We start from the raw sequence: 13,758 nt of genomic DNA, 5'->3' as shown, positions 1-13,758 counted from the left end.
GCAGGCTGTGTCAAGACCATTCTATATGCTTATGAATCTGGGCCTTGGAATGCAGAATGGCTTTGGGCTAGACAATAAGAACAAACACTGTGATGGCTGAGACTGGACATGGACCCTGAAACAATAGCCAGGGCATTCCTTCTGGAGCCTTAGGCCTGAAGGGGTAGTTGAGAGCACAGATGTACCCACCTTTTCCATTAAGTGCTCAATGGACACAAAAAAAGTGTTCAGCCAGGGGCCTCCCTGGTGGCGCAAGGGGTTAAGCACCACACTATGAAGCAATCAGCAGCCTCTGCAGCACAAGTTCGATTCTCGGCCGGCCAGAGAGAAATCCACATGGCAAAGCAGGTCTCTCCGGTCTCTCCCACTGCTCTGTTCCCCACTCTGTCTCTGATGAATCCTCTCACCACCCACATCTCTGGCCTGTACCCCAGCTCTTGTATGCATAAATAAAAAAAAATCTTTAAAAAAAAAGTGTTCAGACAGACACAGGACTTACAGCAGGTTGGATCTTGAAGGTCACCTGGTTCAACCCCACCTGTGCAGACCCTCCAGTTAGAAGCCTTTAGTCTCTAGCTGGACTGCTCAGCTTTTATAGACTCCAGCCTAGACTATGAAGGTCCCTGCAGCATCTGGAAACATCTCCCAGGACCCTGAGTCCACCTGTGAAGTGAGCATCGTCAGCACTCATCCCATTTGCAGGAGATGTGGGGTCATTTTACAGCATCACAGCAAGAAGAAGAGGAGAGCAGACAAGGGTGGAGCATACCAGCAAATTTTGTGGAAGAGTTTGGAGGAAAGAAACGGAGAAAGAGAGAGAGTACAGTAAATTCATGGAGAACGGAACATCCGAAGGAGAAAGGCAGAGCAGGTCTGGTAGATTCCAGTGCTGTGTATTAAAAATAGTTGTTCACGGGCCTCCCTGGTGATGCAAGGGGTTAAGACACAACCTATGAAGCTAACCGGAGCCACTGCAGCATGAGTTCGATTCCAGCCAGGGAGCTACCCACATGGCACAGCAGACCTCTCCTGACTCACCCACTGCTCCCCTCAGCAATGTATTTCAGTCAGTCTGCCTGTTCTGTTCCCCACTCTGTCTCTGGTGAATCCTCTCACCCTCACACACATCTGGCCTGTACCCCAGTTCTCGTATGCCTAAATAAATAAATCTTTTTAAAAAATAGCTGTTTAGCAGTGGGTCCCCACAGAAACTGGGTTAACTGTCCCTCAGTGGGAGAGCGGGGGGCCCCCAGCCCCTCTCAAGGCCTGTGATAAATCACCAATGTAGGAAAAGAATGTGGATGTTGGAATGAAGCAGACCACCAGAGAATTCTTATTTTCTGCAAAACATTAGGGCAGCAGTTCTCAAACTTTGGGCACAGAGGCTGTTACTCCTAAAAATGATTGAGGCCACCAAAGAGTTTTTATTTAGACGCCTTCTCTCTACAGACTTTTACTGTATTAGAAACTAAAACTGAAAAACCATTTAAAAATGTTTATTTAATAATTAATTTTAAGTTAGCAATCAAAAATCCAGTACATGTTAACATAAATGACACACTTTTATGAAAAATACTATAACTTCCAAACAAAGGAAAAAGGAAAGTGACACTGTTTACATTTTGCAAATCTCTTTAGTGCCTGAAGAATTCTCATATCTACTTCTATAATCAATCTGTTTTGTTGTATTGTTTTGGTTGACAGCTATGAAGAATATTCAGAGTGATATAGTTGGAAAAGGGGACATAATTTAATACATTCTCGGATAACTGTAGCTATTTTTCTTTAAAACTGTATCAAAACTCGACTAGTGGTATTACTTACAGTTCTTTAAGGTTAGTTGTAGTGTGAAATCTGAAAGCAGATTGATGTACTCTGCTCCATTAAAAACCATTGTTCTATCTTGCATTTTGAAGGAATCATACCTATGCCTGAGTCTGTAACATCTTGCATTGGTCATTTGGAAAATTTTTTTTCGTTGACTTATATAGATCTTACAAAAGTTGACATGGTTTATTATATGATACACAAAAAATCATATGTATTAACATCACCATCACTCATCATGTCACCAAATTCATTACGTCTATGGCTTCCTCAACTTACAATTGGATTATGTCCCAATAAAACGAACGGTTGAAAATGTCATAAGTCAAAATTTCTTGTAATATAGCTAACCTACCAGACATCACAGCTTAGCCTCGCCTGCCTTAAAAGTGCTTAGAACACCTTCATTAGGCAACAGTGGAGAAAAATCATCTAACATAAAGCTTATCTTCTAATCAAATGTTGGATATCTCCTGTGATTTATTCAATACTGTACAGAAAGTGAAAAGCACAATGGTTCACCTCGTGACCACAGGACTGATAGGAAGTAGAGCTTGCTGCTGCTGCCCAGCATCACGAGAGAAAATCAGATTGCATATGGCCATCCAGAAAAAGGTCAAAATCCAAAATTCCAAGCATGGTTTCTAGGGAACACATTTCGCTTTTGCACCATTGTAAAGTCAAAGAAATTAAGTCAAACCACCGTAAGTCAGGGACCGTCTACTGGGAAGTTGGAAGATACAAGTTTTCTAAAAATCTGATTTTCTTTTAAAAGCTCAAATTTTATGATTGGCAAGCAAATGATATAGATGTCAGCTGTTTGCCTTGGGCAAACTCACTCACTCATGTTCATTTGTCTGCCAAATGCCCAATACCGAATAATCAGTTTGTCACTCATTCTCTCAAGTATAAGCAGTACTCCATGCTTTTACTTGGAAACAGTGGCTAGTTCAATTTGCAATTCAGGTACACAAGCACTGGCAGGAATCACCATTTTCAGGGTTCTGCCATGTGTTCCCTATGCCCACTTCCCATTTCAGCATAAAATATTGCACACATCAGTGTACTCAAAGGTCAGTCTTAATAAAATTAATAATTATATTGCTTTATCGAGAACATTCCTCAATGAGGCTGCAAACGTATGATGGTGAAGAATGCAATGGCTCCTACAGTATGGCCCCTAGGCCCTGTTAGTGCCAAGGCACCAGCGGGCTCACCTTCCAGCACTGTCTATCATCAGTGTGGATGTTGAGGCAGTGAAAAGAGCTAATAGTGCCTTAGTCTCATTGTGAAAGTAAGTTCTGACCTTGCTGACCTGTAGGATCCATGCACCATACCTGAAGAACATCTTAGGCAATTCATCCTCTGTTCCACATCTGCAAGTTCATAATAATCCTTCCACATGAAAATTAATTAAGATGGTGTAAGTGAGGTGCCTGGCACTCAGCATACTGATTTAAATGTGCATTTACTTCCACTCCCCACCTCTTTCTATGCTCCATTCTGCTGTATCTAGTGAATTCCTACTGATGCTGCAATACCCGGTTGGTTGTCACTCCTCTGACAACCTTCCCCCTGACTCTCCCAGACATAGATGGCTGTTCTCTTTGGTGCTCCCTAATCAAGCTGTGACCACGTGTACCAGACAGCAGGATAACAGTGTGCTTTCATGTCTGTGTCCCCCATGGGGCTGTCTGTGTAGAGGATAGACACCATGCCTGACTCATGTTAGCAGCCCTAATATATAGTCAGGTGCTATGTAACTGGGCGCTGAATGAATGGTTCTTTTTCTCTCCAAAGTTGACTGCAATTTCATTTCCTCACCAGAGGACAGAACCACAGTTCTCAAGGAACACTGAAAGTGGCACCAGATATGTTCTCAAAATTGGTCCAGGCCTGCCCTGGCTGAACCACTCTGAGTCCCCTTCTTAGCCATGTTGGGGTAACCCCCAGCAGAGGTTAAACACATTGACTTGGAGTCATTTGAGTAACCGTCACTACTGTGTGACCTTGGGTAGCCCTTACAACCTCTCTAGGCCTGAGCTCCTCAACAGTAAAGTGGGAAGAATGAGTGTCTCCTTCAGAAGGCTTTGAAGGAATGTGAGATGTTAAGCGCTATCTCACTTCCTCTCCCCTATCAACTTCCCAAGACTTACAGTAATAACATGGGAAATTCCATCTGCAGCTCTCGAGTCATCCACGTGGGAACTCACTTCCTGGGGCTCCTGGCTCATGTTAATTGAGCAGCGTCTATGTGCCAAGTTCTGGGCAAAGTGTCTTCTAAACATTTTCTACTTCCTACCTTCCCTGAAGATGAGAACAAGGGCCCTCATTGCCATTTCACTAAGTCTTGGTTAGAAGGGCCAACTCAGAGACCCTCTGAATGATAATTAGGGAGGGGGTCACTGGGGGGTGCCAAAGTGGAGCAGGAAAGAAATGAAACATTCACCTAACACAATCACATGATTTATAGACACCAAGGAAAGGGAAGGCTCACCGCTAATTAGGAAACAGTTAATGAAATAGTTCCTTCCTCATCATGGATTTAGACCAGTTCTGTCCTTGATAATTAATTCTGGCCTTAAGAGATGTGCCTTCATGGGTGTAATTTAACAGACTCAATAGTTAAAGGCATAGGAGAGCTCATAGTTCATGCTGTGGTTGTGAGGAGGTGGCTATGGCCTCTCTCAGACAACTCTGCCTTGGGGCCAGCAGACATCCATGAGAACCATGCTGTAGACTGGGGCTGTTCCTCCAGGCTGAATGACTTTGTGGGAGGAATGAACCTACCCAGAAAGGACTCATCCATTTCCCCAGGGAACCTCCTCACTTGTTTCCCCAGGTCTACCCAACTCCACTGTGCTCCAGACTCCTCCACCAGAGCCCCCCAATGGTGTAAGGTGGTGTTTCTCAAACTGCTCACCAGGAAACATTAGGGGCCATGACATTAGGGAGAGTGAGTTGACTAATAGATCTTTTTAATGACAAACTAGTCTAGAGAAGAAAACATCAGGGCACATCTTTCATCATAAAAGTGCTATTACTTGAAATTTCTGAGTATATTTTCACTCACCTATTCATGGGTGTGTCTTTTTTTTTTTTTTTTTTTTTTTTTTCATGGGTGTGTCTTGATGTAAATATACATCTTGTGGATAACAGTCTGAACGTTTGAAAACATTGCCTTCAAGGAAGATGGTCAAAAGAGAATTGAGAAACAAAGAAATTACCATCTTAGCCACTGTGCACCGGAAGCCAAGGTATATGGCAGGAAAGATGTAGCTCAACGACCTGGACCCCACTAAAGCCAAGTCTGATAAAGACCATGAGCTGTGAAGGAGAGTGAGGAGGAGCCTCAGAGACAGGAGGAAAGTGAAAGCAAGAAGACAGCTCACCCTTCCTGGGTCAACACCGGGGCCACTGGCCAAGCCATCTCCACACCTCCTGACATCTGAGTGTCCCACAGGAGCCACTCACTGCCGTCCTGCTCACTGCCTAGTGAGACCTACCCGTCCATGTCCAGGATGCTGCCCACCAGTGGTCTGGGACCCAGGACTCACTCAGATCTTCAGGTCTATCTCATCATAGGCCCCTTACAGAGGCCCTTACAGTCTCAAGGGCCAAGAAGTACACAGAGGTTACAGTGTGGGAGGCAGCACCCCAGCTTCTGGCAGAGCCAGCTGACAACCGCCCAGTGCCCCCCAACACACAATGAAATGGTCATGGTGTTATAGGACAGGGAAAGGGGCAGCCCAAACCCCGCAAACCTGCCTATTCTAAATGGGTTCTGCCATCCGCCGCATCAACACAAAACACATGAGACTTTAATGGGAAGGAACTTTAATAAAACTAGGAAACAATACAGGAAAGGCAGAGTCTAGTTTCTAAATGAAGCACCCAAAGTTACCCATCCCCTCGTGGGTAAAACTCCATCCATATGGGATCGGCCCAGAGCAAGGCCCCAAAGCCTGCTACAAGTCTAAAGCATCTTCCAGTGGGGACCCACAGAAAAGGGTCACAAACAACTGGACAAGCCCGGAAGGAAAAGAGCAAAATCAACATCAAGATAAAAGCTGCCATTGTCACCTCCCCACGGGTCTCACCCACATCTGTGTCACCCAGTCCACGACCAAAAGACAAGCGCAGTTTCTTCACGTGTCTCTAGGCTCCATGCGCCTCCTCCAGGTCTCCTGGCTCCATCCTGCTTCCTTCCTCAGTCTCTTCTGCAGCTTCTCTTCTTCCTGCTCAGCTCCACCCTCCCTTGGGTGGGGCAGGGAACCTCCCCCTTTCCTGGGGACCACCCTGTTACAATGGTACATTGGAAAATCAGACAAAATGCTTGTTTTTGTAACACTGGTGACAATGGAATCTTGAAAGCTGGTGGGATCACAGATGAGACAAACTCTAAGTCAGGGGTTGTCCGTGAAGGTGCCCAGCACAGTCAGCAATGTGTGGGAGATATTTAAGCCTGTCAAAGAGAGCTTTAAAAAGGGCAGCTAGCCGCCGGGAGTCTGCTTCAAGTGTGGCCTGGAGGGCCATTGGTCCAAACATTGCCCCAACCCCGCCCTCCGCCAGGACTGTCTGGGGTCACTGGAAAAGTGACTGTCCCTCCACGCCTGGCCGTGGTGGGCCAGTCCTTCCAGTCCCTGCAACCCTGCCACCGGTGGTATTGGGTTTGGCAGCTGAGGACTGAAGAGGCCCGGACTCATCAACTCCGATAACCTTCGAGGAGCCCAGGGTAACAGTCAAGGTTGCAGGAAAAGATCTCTGAGATGAGCCTTAGCTCTCCCAGACCTGGAAAAGTCATTCCTGTTATTGACAGATGAGCAACAGAGTCCCTGTGGACAAGCAGTAAGTATGCAAGTGCTTGGGCCCAACTCAGGCTCGCATTCGGGAAATGTCTAGTGCCACCTTTAACCAACCCCTTCTCCGCCCATATTCTCATGTCCCTGCAGAAGATGCTCATAACCAGGCCTAAGCCCCCACCCCGGTCTGGTCTTCGCCCCCTTCCAGCAGGAAGTATCCAAAGAAAGAACCATCGCCCCTTTTCTTATCAACATAAGGCTGGAATGAAAGGTCGATGCAGGGGTCAAGAATGAGGAAGCCCACACAGAAAAAGACAAGAGGACCCTGACACCAGGACCACTGATACCATCAAGCCTAAACTGAAGCCATAAACAGGAGAAAACAACTGGGCTCCACCCAAAACAGCTTTGTTCCACCTAAACCTGTTCCCCTCCCCCCACCTCCCCAACCCAGTTTTCCTGCCTGACCTCTCCTCACCCTATAAAAGGGACATCTCTCCTCACAATGGGCACGGCTTCACGGACGCCCACCTTGGGTACGTGAGGTCCGCCCCGGGCGCAATAAATTTTCCCTTCCTTTGAGAAAAAAATAATAATAATAAAAAAATAAAAAGGGCCTCTAAATCATGGTCCATTTCACATAGCATCTCAAATGCACCAAAGACTCAAGTACCCACTGATGGATGAATGATAAACAGAATGTGGGATGTCTGTGCAATGGAATATTACTCAGCCTTAAAAAGAAAAGAAATTCTAATTCGTATTACAACATGGATGAACCATGAAAATGTTACACTAATGAAATAACTCAGACACAAAAGGACAAATGTTATATAATTCCACTTAAATGAGGCATCAAGAATATCAAATTCACAGGGCTGGAAAGTAGAATACAGCGGTTAGGATTAGAGTATAGCCCTAAAATTTAAAAAAAAAAAAAATTAAGTGCCAAGAAGTAAAACAGCTTAGTACTAAGAGTGAGGTGCTGCCCCTAGTATATGGGAGACCAACTCCCACACAGGGAAATGATGGAAATAAAGGTGTATATAGATACTCACTGACTCCTTATATGTCTAGCATGGTGCTAGGGCAGGAATAATCAAAGAGTAACCCCAACCTTGTGTGAACACCCCAGTCACACTGCCCAAGTTGAGAAAAAAGTGGTCCCTGCTCCCTGGAGTTGAAAATGTGGGGGAGACAGCCCCATATGGTGGTGTCCATAGATGACCCCCTGCTGCCTGGCATTCACTTCCTTGCTCAGGGCACTTCCTTGCTGAGCTAAGCTTGCCCTGTGACTCTAAGTAGGACTAGCAGCTTCTGCTTTTATGCCTTTGGAAGCTCAGAGTAACTGTAACAAAGTTCAATTGTTGTGTTGGTGGGATCATCCTAGCAGGCTCATGGAGGGAAAGGTCCTGAGGCTACATGGAGAGAACGTGAGGGCTGGGCGCCCCAGCACCCCAGTTGGAGGGTGGTAGGAATAGACAGCATAGTCACAGGCTGCATCCAAGTCCAGAGGTGCTGCAGGAGGCCTTGTAGCCCCAGCCAGATAAAATACTGGCAAGCAGCGAAGCTCAAAGGGCCTCACACCGTGGGGCCGAAGTTAAAGGGCCTCACAGAGGAGTCTCAAAGGGATATTAATACACACATATTCACAGCAGCATTATTTACAGTAGCTAAAATATACAAGCAACTCCAACATCCTTATCAGAAAATAGTATAAGCAAAATGTGGGGATATGCATAAAATGGTATATTATTTAGCTTTAAAGAAGGAAATTGTGGGCCTCCCCTGGTGGCACAGGCAATTGAGCGCTGCGCTGTGAAGCTGTCCGCACCTCTGCAGCGCCGGTTCAATCCCAGCCAGCCAGCGAGTGTCCCACATGGCACGCAGACCTCGCCTGTCTCGCCTGCTGCTCCCCTCAGCAGTGTATTTCACCTGTCTGCCTGTTCTGCTCCCCATTCTGTCTCTGGTGAATCCTCTCACCCTCCCGCGAATCTGGCCTGTACCCCAGTTCTTGTATAAATAAATAAATAAATCTTTTTTAAAAAAAAAAAAAGAAAAGAAGGAAATTGTGGCTTGTGCTGCAATATGAGTAAATCTCGAGGACATTATGCTAAGTGAAATAAGTCAATTTCCAGGGGCTTGGGGAGAAGGGAACGGGAAGTTATTATTGAACAGATATAGAGTTTCAACTGGGGAAAACAAAAGTTCTGGAGATTGACGGTGGGGGTTGCACAATATGAATGTGCTTAATACCACCGAATTGTACACTTAAAAATGGTAAAGATGATAATTTTTCATTATGTGTATTTTAGCCCAATTTTCTTAAGTACAGATGGGAGATGGTGAGGCAGTGGGGCAGGGGTCCAATGGCCATGTGTGGGCAGGGAAGGAGGAGCGGGGAGGAGCAGAGGATGGCTCAGGTTCTGACAGGGGTGCGTGGGTCTTGTGACGCCACTCACCTGGAAAGGGAGTATCGAGGACAGGAGATGGGTATTTGGGACTTCCAGAGAGAGGGATGGGCCGTTTCTGCCTGTAGGTCAGGAGACGGGACTTACTGTCAGAAGTTTATTCCACAAATACTGAGGAGTCGCTCTGTACCGGTGCAGAGTAACTGTACTTATGACAGTTTTATGCATGGGCTCCCAAAGGCATGAAAGCAGTTCAGAGGTCATCTGACCCCTCAAAAAAAGAAAGTGAAAGAAACTCAAAGTATCAGACAACCAAAATGCCTTAGCAACTAAAAGGAGAAAAGGTAGCCCTGGCTTCTGCTGAGGAAGGTCACGTAACTTCTTAGTACAGATACCCCCTAACAAAAGGGTAGATAGAGTCTGGTATCTCTGACTGTTACCCCACCATCTGTGTCCCGACTCAAACCTGTGTACACCGAGAACTGGGCAGCCATCACTCACTACCCTCCCCTACAGAGCCTAGTCTTCTCACCCTCATACCACTCTTTCGAAAGCCTACCAAAGCCACACTTTTCAGGAAGGGGTGGTGGCAGATGAATATACTGGCAGTGATGAATGGAATGTGCTCTGAGAGGACTAGCCTTTAAACTCAAAAGACCAGTTACAAGTGAGGAAGATTTGAAATACTATGGCAAAATACTAATATTCTTAATATATAGAGAGCACTTGCAATTAATTAAGAAAAAGAGAAACACCTCTCTCCCTTCCTCATGAGCAAATTTAGAAGCAATTCAGAAAGAAATAAATGGTAATAACATTGAAATGTCACAAATATTTCAAAAGGAAATCATTAAATATTACCATGCTAATGCTTAGTGTTAGCAGGTTATAATAAACGCTTGTCCTCATCTGTTGGGAGGGTAAAGTTGGTACAGATTTTCAGGAGAGCAGTTTGGAAAATGAAGAAAAGTCCTATATATGTCTATAACCCTTGACAAAGCAATGTCACTTTCAGTATTTACCCAAAAGAGATAATTAAATATGTGGACAAAGATTTAGTCAGTCACCAGGATATTTCTCATAGTGACAGTATAATTTAAGCAATGGATATAAATGTTAAAAATTTTATATAACCTAAATATTCATCAATCGAGGGCACATTAACTGAACTATGGTGCATCCATGAAATACTATGCAGACATTTTAAAACATGTGTAGAAAAAAATTTACTGATACAGAAAAATGTCCCTGGTTTATCTTTGACTGAAAATGTAAATATACAAACATCTGAAAGTAGGTATGAGATGGGGTTATCTCTAGAGAGGAAAGCAAGGATCTGGGACTTCTGGAGGACAGGCGTGATGGGTAAGGCGCTATTTCTTGACCTGGGTGACACACATGGGGATTCCCTCATAATTTATTCATTAAAACAGTTTCTCAACTTTGGCACTGTTAACATTTGGGGCTGGATGATTCTTTGCTGGGGTGTTGTGGAGACTGCCCAGTGCACTGGAGGCCGTTTAGCAGAACACCGGCATTCCACCTACTAGATGATGGTGACATCCTAAACCATCCCCCCAACTCCAGTGGTGACAACTCAAAATAATTCCAGACATTGTCAAATGTCCCCTAAAGAATAAAATCATCCTAGTTGGGAACTACTGAATTAAACCATACATTTATATTTCATCTACTATATTTATTTGAATATTAAATTTCACAACTAAAATTGATATTTTATACAAAAGTAAATTTTGAGACTATAAGACTAAAGTAGCCATTACTAGAAAGGAAGGAGAAGAGGGGATAAATTAGATAAAAATGGTCAATTGTATAATGAAGGATAGAATGGGCCTTTTTTGCAGTGAATATAATTTATAATATACAGATGTTGATTTAAATGAAGTAAACATTTTAACAGCTGCTAAAATCCAATATTACTTTAACAACAACAAAAAATTTAATTGTATTCTTTTTAAAGGGGGAGAAAATCTTGGAGGGTATAAGTCAAAGCCGGTTATAGGTTAATTCAAAGTATCAGAATTTGGGGCCTCTTATTAGTACTGCCTCATGCCTTTCTATTCTGTATCCTTTTTACACTGGGTACATATATTTGCAAAAAAGAAAGCAGGTTATTTTCAATGCTTTAGAGTCACTTTTAGTGTTTAAAATGTCAGACTCAGAGAGTCCAGTGCCCCTTCCCTTACACCAGCAAGTCACATTTACCCCTCAAGAGTGCCTCTGCCTTCAGGTGGTTCTCTAAGATCCCCCAGACTCCTGCCAAAAGTCTAAAGACACCCAGAAGAGAGAAAAGAAGGGAGGAAGAGAGACATAGGGAGGAGCAGAAGACCTGATAGGATGAGGGAGAGAGAAGGGACAGTAGAGACTCTTGGGTTTCTGGCTGATGAGTCTGGAGGAAGCAGGGTAAAATACTCCAGGTGGGGACACAGGGGATCTGACCTTCATAGAAATAATACTTTTGAGCTTCAAGGAAACAAGGATCTGATTTTGTTCTTGCACGCATCACCAGCACCTCGAATAGCACCCAGCAAGTAATAAGTGCTCAATAAATATTTGTTCTATGAGCTAAAGGTGTGAATGACAAGACATAAACAATCACATTAGAGGATGGAAAAAGGGGAAAACAGAAGAGAGGAACAGGCCTCCCTGGTGGTGCAAGGGGTTAAGACGCAACCTATGAAGCTATCCCCAGTCACTGCAGCAAGAGTTTGATCCCAGAGTCGCTACATGCAAAAGAATGAAGCTTGACCACTACCTCACACCATACACAAAAATCAACTCAAAATGGATTAAAGAACTAGACATAAGACCTGAAACCATAAAATACATAGAAGGAAATATAGGCGAAACACTACGGGATTTGCACATCAAAGACATCTTTACAGACACATCACCCAAAGCAGCGATAGTGAAGGCAAAGATAAACAGCTGGGACTACATCAAATTAAAGAGCTTCTGCACAGCAAAAGAGACAATAACAAAAACAAAGAGAAACCCCACCAACTGGGAGAACATTTTTGCACACAACACTAATGATAAAGGACTGATCACAAAAATCTGCAAAGAGCTGATGAGACTCAGCAACAACAAAGAAAATAATCCAGTCAAAAAATGGGCAGAAGAGCTAAAAAGAAACTTCTCTGAAGAGGAAATGCAAATGGCCAACAGGCATATGAAAACATGTTCAACATCACTTGTCATCAGGGAAATGCAAATCAAAACTACCATGAGATACCATCTCACACCAGTGAGAATGGCACATATTAAAAAAACTAGCAACAACAAATGTTGGCGAGGGTGTGGAGAAAAAGGAACTCTCCTGCACTGCTGGTGGGAGTGCAAACTGGTCCAACCACTATGGAGAGCTGTGTGGAGATTTCTGGACCTACTAAACATAGAGCTTCCATATGATCCAGCAATTCCACTCCTAGGTATTTACCCAAAGGACACAGAAACATCAATTCCAAAGAACACCTGCACCCCTATATTTATAGCAGCACTATTTACAATAGCTAAGCTTTGGAAACCACCCAAATGCCCAAAATAGATGACTGGATCAAGAAGATGTGGTCCATATACACCATGGAATATTACTCAGCATTCAAAAAAGATAAACACATGCAATTTGCAGCAACATGGATGGCGTTGGAAGGGATCATGCTCAGCGAAATAAGCCAAAAAGAAAAAGAAAAATACCGGATGGTCTCACTCATGGCAGGAATCTAGAAAACTTAAATAAGGGACCAGGAAAATGAATATAAGAAAGTGAAAATCAAAATCAACAAAAAACTATGAACCAGAGACACTTTTTGGGGGGTGGGGGGCGGGAGGGGAGGGATTGGGGTCAGAATGGGGTGTTTGAAATTGTATGAGGGAATATAAAAATAAAATTTATTATTTAAATTAAAAAAAAAAGAGTTTGATTCCAGGGCAGGGAGCTACCCACATGGCGCAGCAGACCTCTCCTGGCTTGCCTGCTGCTCCCCTCGGCAATGTATTTCAGTCAATCTGCCTGTTCTGTGCCTCACTCTGTCTCTGGTGAATCATCTCACACACCCCCCCCACCCACACACACACACCTCTGGCCTGTACCCCAGTTCCTGTATGTATGTACAAATAAATAAATCTTTAAAGAGACAGAGACAGAGAGAGAAAGAAAGGAACAGATGAGTAAATGTTACAGGAAAGGAGGCTGCCCATCCCCACTCATGGCCCATCAAAAAGATCTCCTGTGACCTAGGTACCCATGGTAGTTTTAGGAACTAATTAATACAAGAACAAATGAATGATAAGTACTCATTAGTAGTCTTTACCCGAAAGCCCTGAGATAAGGAAGCCAAAAAAATCCCCTCAGAGTCCAGCCTCCCACAGCACATTATCTATTTTGGGAGGCAGGTCCTGAAATTACATCCAAGGCTGGAATGCCTGGGGAACAACTGCAAGGAAGAGCGGGGCCAGCCAGGCGCACGCACTTGGTGCTGTGTATGTCAGCCAAGCACTCAGCGCAGGCTGGCTTATGCGAGCAGGACACGTCCCATCTGTGCCATGAGGGGGTTGGGCTCAACGCTTCTCAATCCTAACTGTTCATCCAGATCGTCTGGAAAATTTTTTAGAAACACTTTAAATCTGGGCCCCTCCTCCATGGGTTTAGCTTCAAAAGAGAAGGGGGACAGGAAGGTGGACAATGGTCTTTTTTA

General features: G+C 44.2%; 1 protein-coding gene across 9 annotated transcripts in view; it reads right to left on the bottom strand.

Moving 5' to 3' along the window:
• Positions 1-13,758, bottom strand: part of DYSF (dysferlin) — a 204,254-nt gene that overhangs the window by 178,471 nt on the left and 12,025 nt on the right. The window lies entirely within an intron of this gene.

Source organism: Talpa occidentalis, unplaced genomic scaffold (assembly GCF_014898055.3).
Source record: "Talpa occidentalis isolate TD23 unplaced genomic scaffold, MPIMG_talOcc4v2.1 talOcc4.5, whole genome shotgun sequence".
Classification (NCBI taxonomy): Eukaryota; Metazoa; Chordata; class Mammalia; order Eulipotyphla; family Talpidae; genus Talpa; species Talpa occidentalis.
Note: the sequence above shows the minus strand (reverse complement) of the source record. Positions and strands in the feature narration are given on the sequence as shown.